This window comes from Haematobia irritans, chromosome 4, assembly GCF_050003625.1.
Source record: "Haematobia irritans isolate KBUSLIRL chromosome 4, ASM5000362v1, whole genome shotgun sequence".
In the NCBI taxonomy this organism is placed as follows: domain Eukaryota; kingdom Metazoa; phylum Arthropoda; class Insecta; order Diptera; family Muscidae; genus Haematobia; species Haematobia irritans.
Genome location: NC_134400.1, coordinates 214,304,020 through 214,326,391, shown reverse-complemented (window position 1 = coordinate 214,326,391; position 22,372 = coordinate 214,304,020). Strand labels below are relative to the sequence as shown.

Here is a 22,372-nt window from a genome sequence, read left to right as displayed (position 1 = left end):
TGCATTAGTATTTGACAGATCACGTGGGATTTCAGACATGGTGTCAAAGAGAAAGATGCTCAGTATGCTTTGACATTTCATCATGAATAGACGAACGATCTGCCACAACGTCGAATTTTCAGTGAATGGGCCCTAGAAAAGTTGGCAGAAAATCCGCTTTTTTATCGACAAATTTTGTTCAGCGATGAGGCTCATTTCTGGTTGAATGGCTACGTAAATAAGCAAAATTGCCGCATTTGGAGTGAAGAGCAACCAGAAGCCGTTCAAGAACTGCCCATGCATCCCGAAAAATGCACTGTTTGGTGTGGTTTGTACGCTGGTGGAATCATTGGACCGTATTTTTTCAAAGATGCTGTTGGACGCAACGTTACGGTGAATGGCGATCGCTATCGTTCGATGCTAACAAACTTTTTGTTGCCAAAAATGGAAGAACTGAACTTGGTTGACATGTGGTTTCAACAAGATGGCGCTACATGCCACACAGCTCGCGATTCTATGGCCATTTTGAGGGAAAACTTCGGAGAACAATTCATCTCAAGAAATGGACCGGTAAGTTGGCCACCAAGATCATGCGATTTGACGCCTTTAGACTATTTTTTGTGGGGCTACGTCAAGTCTAAAGTCTACAGAAATAAGCCAGCAACTATTCCAGCTTTGGAAGACAACATTTCCGAAGAAATTCGGGCTATTCCGGCCGAAATGCTCGAAAAAGTTGCCCAAAATTGGACTTTCCGAATGGACCACCTAAGACGCAGCCGCGGTCAACATTTAAATGAAATTATCTTCAAAAAGTAAATGTCATGGACCAATCTAACGTTTCAAATAAAGAACCGATGAGATTCTGCAAATTTTATGCGTTTTTTTTTTTTTAAAAGTTATCAAGCTCTTAACAAATCACCCTTTATAACGGCTGTTGAAACGGTGGACATTCGTTCAATGACGAGATCCTATTACATTCATCGCTTCTCCGCCAATTTTGCACCACTTCCGGACCCAAAAAGAAAATTTTCACTTCTTTTCTGGCGACGCTTTTTTGCAGCATTATTAAGATATTAATTTATGAAAGAATAGTTTTAATACCAATTACTATTTTTTACTTAAGATGACTAAACCAGACTAAACAATATAATAAAGGAGCTTTACAGCCTGTTTCTGTATGTCGAATGAGCTCTGTGGATCGATTAAAATGGAAACAAACAGCTGAATTTATAACCATAGACCAAGAAAATATAGAGACATACCTTGATAATTCACCATGGTTTTGTTTATTTGCAGTGCGCAATCATTCCACTCAATTGCGCAGTCAAGTGACTCAATTTCTTTTTGGAAAACGAGAATTACCGTACAAATCAGTCAATTTGCATTAAAAAAGAGGATGTATAGAGTTTTACATGTTTTTCCAATATTTGGTGTTTCATCAAAAGAACAAACGAAAGAAAACAAATTAAAGCCAAATTTAAAAATCACTCAATTGCAGACGAAAAAGAGCCATCTACGGTGTGCAGACAAACTACAGCGCTGTGAATTCACTTTCGTTGTCTATACCTTCCTTGGTCTATGTTATAACCAAAACACAGCTGTTTCTATGCATTTCAGTCGATCGATTGAACTCGTTCGACATACAGAAACAGGCTCTTAGTTATTCAACTAAACCATAAGTTCAATCACAGCTGTATTTCATAAATATCAGACTTCAAACATTGCCATCGGCAACTGCTACCACAACCCAAGTAATTCGATTGAGCATGAAAGCCTTTAGCGGAACTTTGTGCGGTTGTATATACTTGTTTAATTTTTATAAAAATGTAAAATCGTAAATAGATTTTCAAATTCTGGGGGGGGCTAAATTTTTTGTGGGGGGGTCTAAGCCCCCTCCCCAGAGGCCTTCTTACGCTTATGAATACAGATTTACTAAATTCGTGACTCCCACAAAATAGTTCAGAATTTCTTAAAATTAGTAAATTTTACCAATATTGCCCCCTCATTAACTTCATATGGTATACACGTGACATCTGCGTTTATAGTTTAGTTAAAATGTTCTAAAATTAATCTTTTCTATAATTAACCAAAATATTCCTTCGTGATGGGTTCACTGGTTTTTGAGTGTAGAATACATAGATTTATGTTATAGCTAGGCCGACCTGACTTTCTACTTTTCTTACTTGCAAATCTGCTTCTGAAATGTAGCCTCGTAAATGATGTTTTCTCTCTTATTTCACCTTATGCATGAATAGTACCATAGCAGAGTCCATAACTGGTTTATCTTTTGTTTCCAATTCACTACTGATATATCGCGAAATGGGCAAATTACCTTACAGTCAAGGCTACTTAATGCCTCCATGCAAGGTATAGGTGACTTCAGAATATTCGCTAGTCAGCAAAGTGAGCCCTTCACAAAGCAAGCAACAAAAAAATGGGTCTTAAAGTTTCATGCTGAAAAGTTCTTTTTCAATGCCATATCATACCAATCTACCCGAGGAGACGATTCGACCAAACTGCATTTCTCCCAATATACCCCAGCCAACACTAAGAGTGTGAACCCTTTCTCATTTCAAGAGTTTTATAATCACACAAGTGCTATTGCTATAGCTACTATTGTTGTTGTTGTTGTTGGTTGTCTTGTCACATTATCATCCGCATTATTCACTTTCAACAGTAGCACACAAGTCGCTTAAACAAAAATAAAACTTATTCTTTCATTCGACATTATTCTCTTGTACGGAGGGAGAGTAACGTCAACAGCCTTACCATTGGGGGGAGTAGCACAGCAACAGTAGCAACAGCAGCAGCAAAAGTGCTTGCGATATCGGTAGCAGTATTTTGCAAAGCAACAAATAACAAAAATGTTCGCAATGTTGCAAATGCAAATAAATAATTCACTCACAATGACGCTAAGTTCGACTTCAACACAAACAAACACTCACACACAGGCTCATAGAAACAAACAAATGTCTACATTTACATACTAACAAACTCAAATAGATTTTCTCTTATTTCCATCCAAATGCAAGAGTGTGAATTCCATTGTGAACCAGAGAGGAGATTTATGTATGGCTTATGGAGCAAATAAATGGTGTGGGGTGAGTATTTAAAAGGGTTTCACTAACAATGCCTAATGGAAACAAAAACTCATTGTTTTGGAAATCTTTGAATGGATTTTTTGGCCTAGAACCAAAATAAACTTTAATCCTTGGCTCATATCTTAGTGAGAGATTTTTTTTTATTTTTCAATAATTAAATTTCACAAGAAATTTTACCATCTTACTCCAGAGAGAGTGGGACGAAAAGAGGTAAAACTTGTTTTCCGCTTGGTTGACGTAGTTGGCGGATATCGATGCTGACTGACACTTCAAGAGCCAAATATCTCCATGACTCAAGGAAAACAACAAATTGAAATGTAATTAAAATAATTATTTAGTATAAAAAATTTTAAATTTCCTTGGAAAATCTTTTAGAAAAACCCAGAAGGCAGACATTTTATGGGATTGGAGTAATCAAATTAACGTTATTATTTGGAGTACAAATCTGAAGGATAATATTTGGAAAATTTTCCAATAAATTGAGATTTATTTGTGAAATGGTAAATTATGGTTATTTCGCCGATAGGATTTCTTTAACATTACAGAAGTCACAGGTTTTATACATTATATACTGAAAAGAATATTTACGTAGTATTGAAGATTAGGCAACGTAAACTTTAGGATGTGCAATTTACACAATTTTAATGGCAAATTCTTTTAAAATAATGCAATTTTAATTAAAGAAAATAAGTTTATAATATTTTGAAAATCTGTATATCTCGGTTAAACTCGTATGTCTTTGAAATAAAGCAAAATTTTTTTTTATAGTAAAGAAAAACATTTTTGTTATTAAATTAATTTAAACTTAATATTTAAGATAAAAACGCTTCAAATATAGCCTAAGACTTATTTTGAGGATTTTTTTTTACTTTGAAGTATCTGTTATAATCTGTTATAGGTGGCAACCCGATGTATCAGGCGCTCACTTAGACTATTCAGTCCATTGTGCTACCACATTGGTGAACTTCTCTCTTATCACTGAGTGCTGCCCGATTCCATGTTAAGCTCAATGACAAGGGACCTCCTTTTTAAAGCCGAGTCCGAACGGCGTTCCACATTGCAGTGAAACCACTTAGAGAAGCTTTGAAACCCTCAGAAATGTCACCAGCATTACGGAGGTGGGATAATCCACCGCTGAAAAAACTTTTTGGTGTTCGGTCGAAGCAGGAATCGAACCCACGACCTTGTGTACGCAAGGCGGGCATACTAACCATTGCACCACTGTGGCTCCCGACCTGTAGGTAATAAGCGAGTGAATGCGGCGTTGATGTTCTCACAGCAGTGTTACCGTTGTGCTAGTTTAGATTTCCGACTTTTTATACCCTACACCATAGGATGGGGAATACTAACTTTGTCATTCCGTTTGTAACACATCGAAATATTGCTCTAAGACCCCATAAAGTATAAATATTCTGGGTCGTGGTGAAATTCTGAGTCGATCTGAGCATGTCCGTCCGTCCGTCTGTTGAAATGACGCTAACTTCCGAACGAAACAAGCTATCGATTTGGCACAAATAGTTGTTATTGATGTAGGTCGGATGGTATTGCAAATGGGCCATATCGGTTCACTTTTACGTATATGGCTTGCGATTGCTCTAAGAGAAGCAAATTTCATCCGATCGGGCTGAAATTTGGTACATGGTGTTGGTATATAGTCTCTAACAACCATGCAAAAATTGGTCCACATCGGTCCATAATTATATATAGGCCCCATATAAACCGATCCCTAGATTTGACCTCCGGAGCCTCTTGGAAGAGCAAAATTCATCCGATTCGGTTGAAATTTGGTACTTGATGTTAGTATATTGTATCCAACAACCATGCAGGAATTGGTTCAAATCAATCCATAATTATATATAGCTTCCATATAAACCGATCCCCAGATTTGACCTCCGGTGCTTATGGAGAAGCAAAATTCATCCGATCTGGTTAAAATTTGGTACGTGGTGGTAGTATATGATATTTAACAGCCATGCCAAAAATGGTCCATATCAGTCCATAATCATATATAGCCCCCATATAAACCGATCGCAAGATTTGGTTTTGGAGCCTCTTGGAGGAGCAAATTTCATCCGAGTCAGTTGAAATTTGGTACATTGTGCTAGTATATGGCCGTTAACAACCATGCCTAACTAGGTCCATATCGGTCTATAGTTATACAGCCCTCAGATAAATCGATGCCCAATCACACAAAAATTGGTCCATATCAAGTTCATAATTGTATATATCCCCCACATAAGCGACCCCCATATTACAATACTGGTAGAAGTTTCTACGCAATCCATGGTGGAGGGTACATAAGATTCGGCCTGGCCGAACTTACGACCGTATTTACTTGTTTTGCATTCTTTTCTTTTTTTAAATTTATCAAATAATGATTTGTCAAAGTTTTTAAATGTTTTTTTTTTTTTTGGAAGTAGTTTTCCGGAAAAGGTTAGAATCTTCAATTAACTTCTTCTTTGTGGGGGCGGCAATGTTGTTTGCTTAATATTCTTCGGCACCCTCACCTTCGCCATCTCCAGAGTCTATACCGACTTCTTCGTAATACTTCTCGAGGGCAGCCAAATCTTCAAGGGCCTCAGAGAATTCACCTTCTTCCATACCCTCACCGACGTACCAATGGCACGAAAGCACGCTTGGCGTACATCAAATCGAACTTATGATCGAGACGAGCCCAAGCCTCAGCAATGGCGGTTGTGTTGGACAACATGCAGACGGCACGTTGTATCACCACCAGGCACAACAGTGGGTGGTTGGTAGTTAATACCGACCTTGAAACCAGTGGGACACCAGTCAACGAATTGAATGGTGCGCTTGGTCTTGTTGGTGGCAATGGCGGCATTGACATCCTTGGGCACAACATCACCACGGTACAACATGCAGTAGGATCGCATTTGACCATCTGGTTGGCTGGTTCGAAGCAGGCATTGGTGATTTCGGCAACGGACAATTGTTCGTAGTAAGCTTTCTCGGCCGAAGTTACGGGGGCATAGGTGATCAAGGGGAAATGGATACGTGGGTAGGGCACCAAGTTAGTCTGGAATTCAGTCAAATCGACATTGAGGGCACCATCGAAACGCAACGAGGCTGTGATGGAAGAAATAATTTGACCGATCAAACGATTCAAGTTGGTGTAAGCGGGGCGTTCAATGTCCAAGTTACGACGGCAAATATCGTAGTTGGCTTCATTGTCGACCATGAAGGCGCAGTTGGAATGTTCCAAAGTAGTGTGGGTGGTCAAGATGGAGTTATAGGGCTCAACCACAGCAGTCGATACTTGGGGAGCGGGGTAGATGGCAAATTCCAATTTGGATTTTTTGCCATAATCGACAGACAAACGTTCCATCAACAAGGAAGTGAAACTGGAACCGGTACCACCATCGAAAAAGAGGAAGATGAGGAAACCTTGGAGACCAGTACATTGATCGGCCAACTTGCGGATACGGTCAAGAACCAAATCGACAATTTCCTTGACAATTGTGTAATGACCACGGGCGTAGTTGTTGGCAACGTCTTCCTTGCCAGTAATCAATTGTTCAGGGTGGAACAATTGGCGGTAGGTACCAGTACATACTTCATCTACAACAGTGGGTTCCAAATCTACGAAGACAAAATGGGGATCGTGTTTGCCAGTGCCAGTTTCCCTGAAGAAGGTATTGAAAGAATCATTACCACCACCGACAGTCTTATCAGAAGGCTTTTGACCATCAGGCTGGATGCCATGTTCCAAGCAGTATAATTCCCAGCAGGCGTTACCAATTTGGACACCAGCTTGACCGACATGGATAGAGATACATTCACGCATGTTGAAATTTAGTTTTTAACAAACCAGACAAGAGTATATAAAAATTTGTTGTTGTATTGACGTAAGTTCGGTGCAGACGGCTATGAAGCTTTCCAAACTTTGATATCGAATGACGAATGGAATTTTATCGAATCGAATGACGAATGAAATATTACTTCAAATGCGCCCATTTGCCGTTAAGGCAAATTTTCCTCAAAGTAAAGAAAAACATTTTTGATTTAAAAAATTTTTAGATTTATGATAAAACAAGTAACGAAAGTCTAACGTCGGGCGGGGACGACTATATTATACCCTGCACCACTTTGTAGATCTAAATTTTCGATACCACATCACATCCATCAAATATGTTGGGGGCTATATATATGGGTTTGTCCCACATACATACATTTAAATATCACTCGATCTGGACAGAATTTGATAGACTTCTACAAAATCTACAGACTCAAAATTTAAGTCGGCTAATGCACTAGGGTGGAACACAATGTTAGTAAAAGGGTGGAACACAATGTTAAAGGATGATACGGTCAAAATTTGGTCAATATAAACTTGACGTATTTCTTTCAATTTTGCATTTAAAAAACCTGAACACCCCTCATTTTGAAGGTGTGTGTGTAGAATGTTGCTCCTATCTTGATTTTGGAATTCACTCTTCAGTTGTCAAAATGCCGTCCAAGCAAGAAGAGCAGCGTATCAAAATTTTGCTCGCGCATCGCGAAAATCCGAGCTACTCGCACGCAAAGCTGGCAAAATCGCTAAAAGTTGTCAAATCAACCGTTACAAATGTAACTAAAGTGCTTGGGGAACGTTTGTCGACAGCCAGGAAGTCTGGATCGGGGGGAAATCGAAAACCGGAAGCCGCTGAGACGACAAAGAGAGTTTCCGGTAGTTTCAAGCGAAACCCTAACCTCTCTCTCCGAGATGCCGCAAATAAGCTGGGTGTATCGTCTACAACCGTGCATCGAGCCAAAAAACGAGCCGGACTATCGACTTACAAGAAGGTAGTGACTCCAAATCGCGGTGATAAACAAAATACGACGGCCAAAGCGCGATCCCGGAGGCTGTACACGACGATGCTGACGAAGTTTGACTGCGTGGTAATGGACGACGAAACCTACGTCAAAGCCGACTACAAGCAGCTTCCGGGACAGAAGTTTTGTACGGCAAAAGGAAGGGGAAAGGTAGCAGATATTTTCAAGCACATAAAACTGTCAAAGTTCGCAAAGAAATAAAGGGTGATTCTTTTGAGGTTAGGATTTTCATGCATTAGTATTTGACAGATCACGTGGGATTTCAGACATGGTGTCAAAGAGAAAGATGCTCAGTATGCTTTGACATTTCATCATGAATAGACTTACTAACGAGCCACAACGTCGAATTTTCAGTGAATGGGCCCTAGAAAAGTTGGCAGGAAATCCGCTTTTTTATCGACAAATTTTGTTCAGCGATGAGGCTCATTTCTGGTTGAATGGCTACGTAAATAAGCAAAATTGCCGCATTTGGAGTGAAGAGCAACCAGAAGCCGTTCAAGAACTGCCCATGCATCCCGAAAAATGCACTGTTTGGTGTGGTTTGTACGCTGGTGGAATCATTGGACCGTATTTTTTCAAAGATGCTGTTGGACGCAACGTTACGGTGAATGGCGATCGCTATCGTTCGATGCTAACAAACTTTTTGTTGCCAAAAATGGAAGAACTGAACTTGGTTGACATGTGGTTTCAACAAGATGGCGCTACATGCCACACAGCTCGCGATTCTATGGCCATTTTGAGGGAAAACTTCGGAGAACAATTCATCTCAAGAAATGGACCGGTAAGTTGGCCACCAAGATCATGCGATTTGACGCCTTTAGACTATTTTTTGTGGGGCTACGTCAAGTCTAAAGTCTACAGAAATAAGCCAGCAACTATTCCAGCTTTGGAAGACAACATTTCCGAAGAAATTCGGGCTATTCCGGCCGAAATGCTCGAAAAAGTTGCCCAAAATTGGACTTTCCGAATGGACCACCTAAGACGCAGCCGCGGTCAACATTTAAATGAAATTATCTTCAAAAAGTAAATGTCATGGACCAATCTAACGTTTCAAATAAAGAACCGATGAGATTTTGCAAATTTTATGCGTTTTTTTTTTTTTAAAGTTATCAAGCTCTTAACAAATCGCCCTTTATATGGGAGCTATATATAAATCTGAACCGATTTCAATAAAATTTGGCATACTTGAGTACACTACTAATTGTACTCCTAGTGCAAAATTTCAACCAAATTGGGGTAAAACTCTAGCTTCTGGGACCGTATTAGTCCATATCGGGCGAAAGATATATATGGGAGCTATATCTAAATATGAACCGATTTCAATAAAATTTGGCACACTTGACTCTAGTACTAATTGTTCTTCTTGTGCAAAATTTTAAGCAAATTGGGGTAAAACTCTGGCTTCTGGGGCCATATAAGTACATATCGGGCGAAATATATATATGGGAGCTATATCTAAATCTGAACCGATTTCTTCCAAAATCAATAGGGATCTATTCTGAGCCAAAACACATACTTGTGCCAAATTTGAAGTCGACCTAGACTTTGATTACAAAAATGTGTTCACGGACAGACGGACATCGCTATATCGACTCAAGAGCCCACCCTGAGCATTATTGCCAAAGACACCATATGTCTATCTCGTCTCCTTCTGGGTGTTACAAACATATGCACTAACTTATAATACCCTGTTCCACAGTGTGGCGCAGAGTATAAAAATGATTCAAATATAGGCTAATACTTATTTTGGTGATTTAGCATCTTTGGTCGAACGTTTTTATGGAATTAAGAAAACATTTTTTACTTTGAAGGATCTGCCATGTATTTGGATTTTTAAACTGCCATTTGTACGTGAACAGCTTTATTAATCGCTAAAAGAGAATGAAAATTTGATAAATGAGATCCTAGATTTAAAGCCAGATAGGTTGCAAAAAAATGTCTTTATTTTAAAGAAGCTGCATTTTTGGCTCGGAATCGATACCAGGAAGGTCAAAATCATTGAATACAAGTAAACTTTTTTTTTTAATGAAATAAAAATGTGGGAAATTATTAACGAGTGAAGTATAAAGTTTTACTAAATTCGCATTTCCTACAAAATAGTTCAGAATTGCTTAAAAATAACTTCATATGCACACAAAAAAATTTCACGAAAATTTTTCCAATTAAAATTTTAATTGAGTCTTAAAAAATATTCAATTAAAAAATTTAATTGATTCAGCAAATTTTTTAATTGAAACAAAAATCAATCACAAAAATAATAGTATCAATTAATTTTTTAATTGGATCAATTAACTTTTTAATTGGCCTTCTATTAATGTTTTAATTGATACTATCATTTCTGTGATTGAAGACATTTCAATTAAAAATTAATTGGATCAATTAATTTCGTGATTGAATCAGAAAAATTTTTTTTGTGACGTTACAGTTTTGAAATCCATTTCAAACTATGAAATTATCTTTAACAAGTGAATTATTTAAGTCTAATCAATTTTCCGAAAAAAATCATTTTACGTTTGTAATACATTTTAGTTAACATTATTTAAGTCTAATCAATTTTCCGAAAAAAATCATTTTACGTTTGTAATACATTTTAGTTAACATTTTCTAAAATTAACCTTCCTGGTGGGTTCACTGCTTTTTGACTGTATGGTTTTGTATAAATACATTGGCAGTTATAAAATCGAAAATGGCTTAACAAATTCGAAATATATTTTTCAAATTTCGGATCCAAAAAAAATGTAATGCCTTTTTGCCTAGGACCTATGTTCGTCAACCAAACTTATTCTTCAATGCAATCGAGTTTCGAGCTAATAGCCTTCTTTAATTGTATAGATATACACTTAAAGCTACAATATATACATTAACCGCCCATCCTAATTTAATCCATTCCCAAACCTATCAATTCATATCATAATGCATTCTCCCCTTGATAGGCCAACAAAAATCAAATACCTTACATGTAATTTTTTTTTTGTACCTACACCCCAACATATCCAAGGTAACATCGAAAAGGCGGAGATATCATAGAATGCTGTCGACAATGACAAGTCAAACAGTTAAAGCCTATGACAGTAAGAGGGCATGGGCAAAAAAAAACAAAACATGATTTAAAAATCCAAATTGAATTTTACATCACACTCTGTGATGGTATGGGTGTCATATGAATGACATAAATGTCACTCTACCCACTCACTAGCTTAAAATCGAAATCAATTTTCCCCCATATCCAACTAAGAAAGCTCAAATCTCTGCCAAACCTCTAATTCTGTAACGACAACCATTGATGTTGTCATTGTTGTGGCTTGGTTCGTTGGTTGTTTGGCCCTTCTGTTTGGCATTTTGGCCGTTTTATGCCAAAAAATGAAAAAACTATAAATTTTACAACAATGGCACAATCATTTCTAAGGATAAACAAATGCAAATATATTTTAGAGTGTGTGTGAGTATTACGAAAGACACACACACGCACTTTGCTAGATATCTGTATGTGTGTTATTGTATCTTCTCAAAGTTATGTTATTTTTTAATAAATATTAAAAAATAATAAATAAATTTCAACAAACGGACCACAAACAGACGGACTAACAGACAGAAATGGAAATGACACCCAATACAAAAATCCCCTAAAATTGAAACTTTCAACAAACAGAAAAAAACGAGGACTACCGCCAGCACTACTACCACTACCACTACAACAATATCTATCATCTCTATAAGAGCAAAATAGGAAACGGAAATCAACTGTACTGGAGAATTGTTTTGTTGGTGCTGGTGGCAGTGGCATTGGGAGCCAACATTTTATTTTTGAGAACCCCTGGTGTTTTGAATGTAGAAATGTCAATAAATTATGCGTATAACCACACAAATCAAATGGAAATTTTTCTGCACAAAAAACATTTCGTATTTTCCTCTCTGGGGTGTGTCTTTGTAAATGTTGTTTTTTCGTATATTCTGCTATTTTTGCTAAGAGAATTTCTAAAATTTACATCGTAATTCTAAATAAAGGAAAATCTCAATATTTTAACGAATAGATAATGCCAGAAGAATTTGAATTAAATTTCCCACTAATAAATTGGAAAAAGGTTGGTGGAGCCGTACTAATGCAGAAAAGTAAATGCGGTTAAGAGATTGCCAAAGCCGATGTTCAAATGCCCTCAACCATTGAGATTAATCAATGGATTTTTATACCATGCACTACGCTGTGGAATATGGTTGCAACACCCAGAAGGAGACGAAATAGACGCATGGTGGTTATGGCCAAAATGCTCGGAGCTGGCTCCTGAGCCGGACTAGCCATTTCCGTCCATCCGTCCACCCGTCTGTCCGTCCATCTATTTGCGAACCCTTTTGTGATCCAAGTGTAGATCGCAGTTTTAGTCCAATCCACTTTAAATTTGTGACAAGTATGTGTTTTGTGTTAGTACATAACTCTTTTGATTTTAGAAGAAATTGCTTCAGATTTCGCCATATACACAGAAAAAAAGGTGTCTTGTTAATTTTAGGACCAGTTTAACTTCCACATAGTTCAAAAAATTTACTGTAATATAGTTCATTTTTCGTAACCACTGCGAAAATTAACTTAGCTAAAGGAAAACTTATAAAAATTCAGTAAATGTTTTTTAGTTCACTAACTACGAAATGGGACGGATTTTTCCTTAAATAAATTTCCAATACAATAGTTAATGCATCGTTGATTGTATTATAAAAAGACATAGGCAATATAAAAATCTTACTACGAAATGTGGACAATTTACTAAGAAAAATTTTTGTATGGAAAAAAAATTTTATAGTAAAAATTAACTTAACCACCGATTCGTATGGCGGCTTCCTACAGCTTATTTCGGTTTTTACTATAAGTTGGAGTATATTTCCTCACATTGAAAATTTTAGATAAAGTAGAATAAAAAGTAGTTAATTTAATCCTTGACGGGTGTATATAATTTTTTATGGATTCCTCGTAAATTTTGAATATATTTTACCTTATCCTATAGATAGAATACCAACTAATCAATAAACGTGATACTGGAAATTGAAGTGAAAAGAAATTATGAAATTATTGCATCATCTTTTTTTTTTTTTGTTTGTGTTTGTTATTGCGATGATGTTATGGAATGTGTGTTGTTGGTATCTTTTGTGGTGATAGTTGTTTTGTTGCAATAGCGAGATCAGAAAGGGATCATGTGTGTGTGGAGTTGTTTTTCTTTACATATGTGTCCTTTATGACTATTTGTGTCTTTGAGTTTTATTGGTGCATTCAGTTCTGTTGATGCATTTATGAAGCGCACACGTGGTGCGCTTGCGTGCGGTATTTGTGTTTATTAATAAAAATACATTTATTTCGTAACATTTTAGAAACTGATAAGTGAATGGTGTGATGTTAGAGAAAACAAAAACACTTTATATTGATAAAAAATAAATAACTCTAAAATAAATCACATATTAAGAAACTGTATATTTCTATTAATAATTTAAAATTAGTGCGGTTTTAAATTGGTTTACATAAAAATATTCATAATGAGTGGTAATAAAATGATCTATATTTACTCTACATCTGGATCACAGTACAATTTTTTGAGTCTATATTTTTATGTTATAGCGAGTCCTTAAGGTGTGTACTAAGTTCGAGTTTAGGTGCTAAAATCAGAAATAAATCAGTAAGAAAAGTATAAAATTATACGCCTTCGATGCAAATTTAAATATAACTTGATGGAGAATAGCTCGAAACAAGTTTTTTTATAAAGTTTATATTCTTTAAATGGATTACACGATTAAGAACAGAAAATCGTTTTTAAGCTTATGTAGAACGCTGTTTTTTAATTTAATATGATGAATTGTTTTCAAGTTATTCCAATATATATAGCGGAATTCCCTTAATTTTGAACATAACCGTATATCTCAAAAAGTCGAGCTCTTAAAAAAACAAGTGTAAATTTGGATTCAGCAACCTCAAATTATTAAAAATTTGATATAAATTTTAAATGAACACAAAAACGGTTCAATTTTGTTCCCATGTATTTCTAAAGAAAACTAATCATGAAAAATTGGGATTTTAGCCACTAAACTCGAACTTAATATCCACCATAAATACTAAATGCTATATTGACAAGTGGAAATTATATCTAATTTTATAATATTTTTATTTCATTTATATTCTGAGAAGGATTTCAAAAATGTCCCATTTGTGCATGGATATGATTCCACTAATGTAGTAATTGGATGATTTTTTTCAATGTGGTAAGTTTTTCGTCCATTTGTAATAAAGCCAAAATTTCTATTTATTAAAAATAATTTTCATTTGCAGGATGACAGCAAATCTAATGGTATTTTTTGGAATCTTCTTACTGTTTAATGCTATCTAAGCTGATATCCCTATTGGCTCTAAGAAAATTCTCTTGTAAGTTAAAGATCAAAATACCATAGAATTTGATAATATTTTTATATTTCATATACCTTTTTAACTTCAGAGGCTTATGACGCAAATCCACACAACAAAAACTAGCGAAATCGGTGAAATTGGACAAAAATGAAATGAAAATAGCAACTTATGGCATATATCTTTCATATGGATAGAAAATGGAAATTGATATTAATTAGTTTCATTCTACTAACATAGAATATTACTCTTTTGAAGAAGCAATTACTAACTACGGAAAAGTAACAACATACAGCGTACAAATAAAAACATTTCTTTTATTGTATATCATAAGCCATAGTTTTATGTAATATAATAATAATTTTTTGAAATAAAATACTGGTAGTTATGAAAAATTGTCTTATATTGTACGAAAAATTTCTTAGTTGTATACAGGCTTGTTGTACCTTTAATTCCTAAATTTATTTACTTCTTTGAAAATTATACTGATAAATAGTTTATTTGAAACCAATTTCTAAATATAGGATTCCCAAAAACTTGTTCATTTTTCCGGATAGCAGGAATATTTTGAATGAGTGTAAGTACATTCTTCCCTCAGCGTAGTAAGAATGAACTAAAATACGATGCAATACATAAACTTATTTATAAGAAAATCATGAACTTCTCTAGATGAAAAAAATCTTTGGCGCCAAATCATGGTCATTCTTACTATGGGTTAGTTCATTTTTCGTAAACAATAGTAAACTTTTTTTTCGGTGTATCTTTCACTCGGTATACACTTATATGATGCCTTTATATATAAAACCCAACAAATTTTAATGATTTTAAATGGTATCAAAAATGTAGAACAGCAAAGTGGAGCAAAGTATAATATAGTTGGCCCCACCCGACTTTAGACATTTTTACTTGGATTCTTATAAACTATAAATGGGACCAAAAATTGCAAAAAAAAAACTTTAAAAAAAATTGTTCGAAAGCAAAAACTGTCGGATATAACATCAAGTTTTAGAATCAGTTTATAATTTTTTTCGAATTGTCTAACTTTGACACGAATTATGGTGTTCAAACGGTCGACAAGACCATAGTATAACCTAACACGAAAAGATATTGATTTGAAAGAATATTTTGTCAAAATTTTATTTCTACAGAAATTGTTGTTAAATTTTTATTTCTATAGAGAACTTTGTTAACATTTTTTTTCTATAGAAAATTATAAATATAGAAATTTTTGTCAAAATTTTATTGCCATAGAAAATTTTGTCAAAATTGTATTTCTATAAAAAATGTTATCAACATTTAATTTCTATATAAATTTTGTCAAAATTTTATTTCTATAGAATTTTTTTTCAAAATTTTATTTCTATAGAAATATTTGTCAACATAAAATTTTTATAAAAAATTTTGTCACAATTTTATTTCTATAGAAAATTTTGTCAAAATTTCACTTCTATACAAAATTTTTTCAAAATTTTATTTCCATAGAAATTTTTGTCAACATTTTATTTTTATAGAAAATTTTGTCAAAATGTTATTTATATAGAAAATTTACTCAAAATTTTATTTCTATAGAAAATTTTAACAAAATTTTATTTCTATACAAAGATTTGTCAAAATTTTATTCCTATAGAAAATTTTGTCAAAATTTTATTTCTATGGAAATTTTGTCAAAATTTTATGTGTATAGAATATTTTGTCAAAATTTTATTTCTATAGAAAATTTTGTCGAAATTTTATTGCCATAAAAAATTTTGTCCAAATTTTATTTCTATAGAAAATTTTGCCAACAATTTATTTCTATAGAAAACTTTGTCAAAAAGCCATAGAAAATTTTGTCAAAATTTTATTTCTATAGGAAATTTTGTCAAACTTTTTTTATAGAAAATTTTGTCAAATTTTATTTCTATAGAAAATTTTGTCAAAATTTTATTCCTATAGAAAATTTTGTCAAAATATTATTTCTATAGAAAATTTTGTAAAAATTTTATTTCTATAGAAAATTTTGTCAAAATTGTATTTCTATAGAAAATTTTGACAAAATTTTATTTCTATAAAAATATTGTCAACATTTTATTTCTATAAAAAATTTTGTCAAAATTTTATTTCTATCGAACATTTTATCAAAATTTCATTTCTATAGAAATTTTTGTCAAAATTTTATTTCTATAGAAAACTTTTTCAAAATTTTATGTGTATAGAAAATTTTGTCAAAATTTTTTTCCTATAGAAAATTTTGTCAAAATATTATTTCTATAGAAAATTTTGTCAAAATTTTTTTCCTATAGAAAATTTTGTCAAAATATTATTTCTATAGAAAATTTTGTAAAAATTTTATTTCTATAGAAAATTTTGACAAAATTTTATTTCTATAGAAAATATTGTCAACATTTTATTTCTATAGAAAATTTTGTCAAAATTTTATTTCTATCGAACATTTTATCAAAATTTCATTGCTATAGAAAATTTTTTCAAAATTTTATTTCTATAGAATATGTTGTAAAAATTGTATTTCTATAGAAAATTTTATCAGAATTGTATTTCTATAGAAAATTTTGTCAAAATTTTATTTCTATAGAAAAATTTATCAAAATTTTATTTCTATCGAACATTTTATCAAAATTTTATTTCTATCGAACATTTTATCAAACGTTTATGTCTATAGAAAATTTTGTCAAAATTTTATTTCTATAGAAAATTTTGTCAATATTTTATTTTTATAGAAAATGTTGTCAAATTTTATTTTTATAGAAAATTTTGTCAACATTTTATTTCTATAGAAACTTTTGTCAAAATTTTATTTCTATAGAAAATTTTGTCAAAATTTTATTTCTATAGAAACTTTTTGCAAAATTTTATTTCTATAGAAAATTTTGTCAAAATTTTATTTCTATAGAACATTTTATCAAAATTTTATTTCTATCGAACATTTTATCAAAATTTTATTTCTATCGAACATTTTATCAAACTTTTATGTCTATAGAAAATTTTGTCACAATTTTATTTCTATACAAAATTTTGTCAATATTTTATTTTTATAGAAAATCTGTCAACATTTTATTTCTATAGAAACTTTTGTCAAAATTTTATTTCTATAGAAAATTTTGTCAAAATTTTATTTCTATACAAAATTTTGTCCAAACTTTATTTCTATAGAAAATTTTGTCAAAATTGCCATAGAAAATTTTGTCAAAATTTGATTTATTTAGTAAATTTTGTTAAAATTGTATTTCTATAGAACATTTTGTCAAATTTTATTTCTATAGAAAATTTTGTCAAAATGTTATTTCTATAGGAAATTTTGTCAAAATTTTATTTATATAGGAAATTTTGTCAAAATTTTATTTCTATAGAAAATTTTGTCAAAATTTTATTTCTATAGGAAATTTTGTCAAAATTTCATTTCTATAGAAAATTTTATCAAGATTTTATTTCTATAGAAAATTTTGTCAACATTTTATTTCTATAGAAAATTTTGTCAAAATTTTATTTCTATAGAAAATTTTGTCAAAATTTTATTTCTATAGAAAATTTTGTCAAAATTTTATTTCTATTGAAAATTTTGCCAAAATTGTATTTCTATAGAAAATTTTGTCAAAATTGTATTTCTATAGAAAATTTTGTCAAAATTGTAATTCTATAGAAAATTTTGTCAAAATTTTATTTCTATAGAAATTTTTGTCAAAATTTTATTTCTATAGAAATTTTTGTCAAAATTTTATTTCTATAGAAATTTTTGTCAAAATTGTCATAGAAAATTTTGTCAAATTGTATCTCTATAGAAAATTTTGTCAAAATTTTATTTCTATAGAAAATTTTTTCAAAATTTTATTTCTATAGAGTATTTTGTCAAAATTGTATTTCTATAGGAAATTTTGTCAAAATTTTATTTCTATAGAAAATTTTGTCAACATTTTATTTCTATAGAAAATTTTATAAAAATTTTATTTCTATAGAAAATTTTGTCAAAATTTTATTTCTATAGAAAATTTTGTCAAAATTTTATTTCTATAGAAAATTTTGCCAAAATTGTATTTCTATAGAAAATTTTGTCAAAATTGTATTTCTATAGAAAATTTTGTCAAAATTGTAATTCTATAGAAAAATTTGTCAAAATTTTATTCCTATAGAAAATTTTGTCAGAAGAGCCACATTTGACAAAATTTTCTATAGAAATACAATTTTGACAAAATTTTCTATAGAAATACAATTTTGGCAAAATTTTCTATAGAAATAAAATATATATATATATATATATATATATATATATATATATATATATATATATATATATATATATATATATATATATATATATATATATATATATATATATATATATATATATATTATATATATATATATATATATATATATATATATATATATATATATATATATATATATATATATAATGTTGCGAAAAGTTGTTAACTAAGAGAACAAATTATAAAAAAAAACACTATGTAAAATTTATTCTCCTCTACACGAGGTAACATTCCCCAATGCCATTAGATTATTTTTTCTGTTACTGTTACTTGTTGTGGCTGTTGATGTCTACTTTGGTTTCCATCCATAAACTTGTCTCGGATAAATGTGGTAGTTGCGGTTGCTGCTTAACGCAAACGAGTAGATATCATTTTTGTTTTTTTTTTTTTTTCTATTCTTTTTTTGGCGAGTTCAATACCAAGTTGTTCCTTTGATGCAGCAATGTTTTCCGTTTCCGGTAAAAACAGTTTGCTCAGGCTGGAAACGATAAAGTTTAACGCTTCCCTGACTCCCCATGTGTTTTGATGCATTTTTAGCGAATACATGGAGATTATCTTAGGAAATCTATAACTTGTGAATAATGAAAAAGTGAGAAAAGCAAACAAATAATTGTTGACTTATATTTAAAGTCTAGTGACTTTCATTTAATGTTTTAAGCGTAATGGTTGTAATGGTCGATTTGAAGATAGAGCCTTTAATGACAAAATTTAAAATAAACTGACTTTGATAGATTTAAAATGTAGCGAAGCCTACATTTATTTCAATTTCACGCTCCAAAAAATTTGCCGGATTCGAAAAAATTTGCCGGATTGATTGATTGATTGAGCCAAAGATGTGGGTTTCTTTAAAATAAATGAATTTTTAGGAAGCTTTAAATATAAATTCTACATTCTAGAGATAATAAGAATACAAACCATAACCAAACCTAACGAATATCTATTCTCTTTTTTTATATTAACGCTATTAATTTATAAGAGATACTTCAAAATAATAAAAGTTTTCGTGATTGCTATGCAACTTTAAACCAAAGACGCTAAATCCTAAAAATGAGTCTTAATTGACGACATTTTTCTTGGGAGATGATGTATTATGAAAATAAACCCCAATATTTCAAATGGAAATAAACACCAATTTTCTCTTTGGGATTGGGCTTCGTTTTCAAGAGGGGCCTATTTTCGCATTCCGATATTTGACAATGGACTATACACATTTTTGTTGTAGCATCGCATCAGGTTTGATTACTGCATGACGGCCCCTCGTCCGGGGTTTAAGACTTTCTCCTATGGACTGAGTGCAAAGCGGGCTGGTGCGAATCCCCAGAGATTCGTACTGAGTCACACATATTTAATTCTTTTCTTAAAACTTCATATTTTTCCCATCAGAAATCTAGACAATGGAAACGGGTCCCATAACCAAAATCAAGTTACAACAAAAAAACATATAAATTTGGTGTTGTTGTTGTCCATAAAATTGTTGACGGTGCTACTTCATTTAGGTTTTAGGGGCGAATTTGCATGGGACCTATATTGATGGCGCCACATAGTTCCATGATTTCTGTCCTAAATTTAAAGAAAACATTTTTTGAAGCGAAGATTATAAACTTTCTTTTGTTTAATAAACGTCCAAGTATTTTCTAGTTTTTTTTTCGATTTTATACTTCTGTACCATATACAAAAAATTGTTATTTCTTCCAAAACGAAATTGTAGACTAATGAAATTTTTTTATTGACAAAGTGATCTCTGTAGAGGAAAATAAATCTTTGTGTATGGTCCCCGTTGCCAGGTTTGTCCCCAAAGCAAAAGCAATCTTCAAAAGTCTCGTTTCCCAGAAAAGAAATTATTTTGTTTCTTGCGTACAATGGCAGATTTCAAAACTAAAATTCTTCATGAGTTAAAAGCAAGTGAAAAAAAAAGTATATACGGCTGTAAGTTCGGCCAGGCCGAAACTTATGTACCCTCCACCATGGATTGTGTAGAAACTTCTTCTAAACACTGCCATCCACAAGTTGCGGTAACGCTTGCCGAAATAAAAAAAGATCGATTAAATACGTATATAATTCAGTTTGACAAAATATTCTATAGAAATAAAATTTTGACTAAATTTTCTATAGAAATAAAATTTTGACAAAATTTTCTATAGAAATAAAATTTTAACAAAATTTTCTATAGAAATAAAATTTTGACAAAGTTTTGATATAGAAATAAAATTCTGACAAAATTTTCTACAAAATTTTGACTAAATTTTGTATAGAAATAAAACTTTGACCAAATTTTCTATAAAAATAAAATTTTGACAAAATTTTCTATAGAAATAAAATTTTGACAAAATTTTCTATAGAATAAAATTTTGATAAAATTTTTTACAGAAATAAAATTTTGACAAAGTTTTTTCTAGAAATAATATTTTGACAAAGTTTTTTCTAGAAATAAAATTTTGACAAAATTTTTTGTAGAAATAAAAAATTGTAGAAACAAAATTCTCTATAGAAATAAAATTTTGACAAAATTTTCTATAGAAATAAAATTTTGACAAAATTTTCTATAGAAATAAAATTTTGAAAAAATTTTTTATAGAAATAAAATTTTTACAAAATTTTCTAAGAAATAAAATTTTGACAAAATTTTCTATAGAAATAAAATTTTGACAAAATTTTCTATACAAATAAAATTTTGACAAAATTTTCTATAAAAATAAAATTTTGACAAAATTTTCTATAGAAATAAAATTTTGACAAAATTTTCTATAGAAATAAAGTTTTGACAAAATTTTCTATAGAAATAAAATTTTAACAAAATTTTCTATAGAAATAAAATTTTAACAAAATTTTCTATAGAATAAAAATTTTGGTAGATTATTTTTGCCTCGAGTGGCAACCATGATTATGAACCGATATGGACCAATTTTTGTGTGATTGGAGATCGGCTATATATAACTATAGACCAATATTGACCAATTTTGGTATGATTGTTAGCGGCCATATACTAACACCACGTTCCAAATTTGAACCGGATTCGATGAATTTTGTTCCTTCAAGAGGCTCCAGAGGTCAAATCTGGTGATCGGTTTATATTGGGGCTATATATAATTATGGACCGATGTGGACCAATTTTTGCATAGTTATTAGAGACCATATACTTACACCATGTACCAAATTTCAACCGGATCGGAAGAAATTTGCTTCTCCTAGAGGCTCTGCAAGCCAAATCGGGGGATCGGTTTATACGGGGGCTATATATAATTATGAACCGATGTGGACCAATTTTGGTATGGCTGTTAGAGACCACATACTAACACCATGTACCAAATTTCAACAGGATCGGATGAAATTTGCTTCTCTTAGAGGCTCCGCAAGCCAAATCTGGGGATCGGTGTATATGGGGGCTATCTATAATTATGGATCGATGTGGACCAATTTTTGCATGGTTGTTAGAGATCATATGCTGACACCGTGTACCAAATTTCAACAGGATCGGAAGAAATTTGCTTCTATTAGAGGCTCCGCAAGCCAAATCTGGAGATCGGTTTATATGGGGGCTATATATAATTATGGACCGTTGTGGACCAATTTTTGCATGGTATTTAGAGACCATATACTAACACCATGTACCAAATTTCAGCGGGATCGGATGAAATTTGCTTCTCTTAGAGGATCTGAAAACTAAATTTGGGGGTCCGTTTATATGGGGGCTATACGTAAAAGTGGACCGATATAGCCCATTTGCAATACCATCTGACCTACATCAATAAAAACTACTTGGGCCAAGTTTCAAGTCGATAGCTTGTTTCGTTCGGAAGTTAGCGTGATGTCAACAGACGAACGGA

The 22,372-nt window shown here is 31.9% G+C and overlaps 1 long non-coding RNA gene and 1 pseudogene across 1 annotated transcript; one reads left to right on the top strand and one right to left on the bottom strand.

The window, feature by feature from the left end:
* Positions 1-5,491: 5,491 nt before the first annotated feature.
* Positions 5,492-6,993, bottom strand: LOC142234600 (tubulin alpha-1 chain-like; annotated as a pseudogene).
* A 6,216-nt stretch (positions 6,994-13,209) lies between these two features.
* LOC142235032 (uncharacterized) lies at positions 13,210-14,681 on the top strand. The gene is made up of 4 exons (XR_012721774.1): positions 13,210-13,434; positions 14,074-14,147; positions 14,215-14,307; positions 14,378-14,681. It is a non-coding gene; the product is annotated as an uncharacterized LOC142235032 (long non-coding RNA).
* Positions 14,682-22,372: the final 7,691 nt, after the last annotated feature.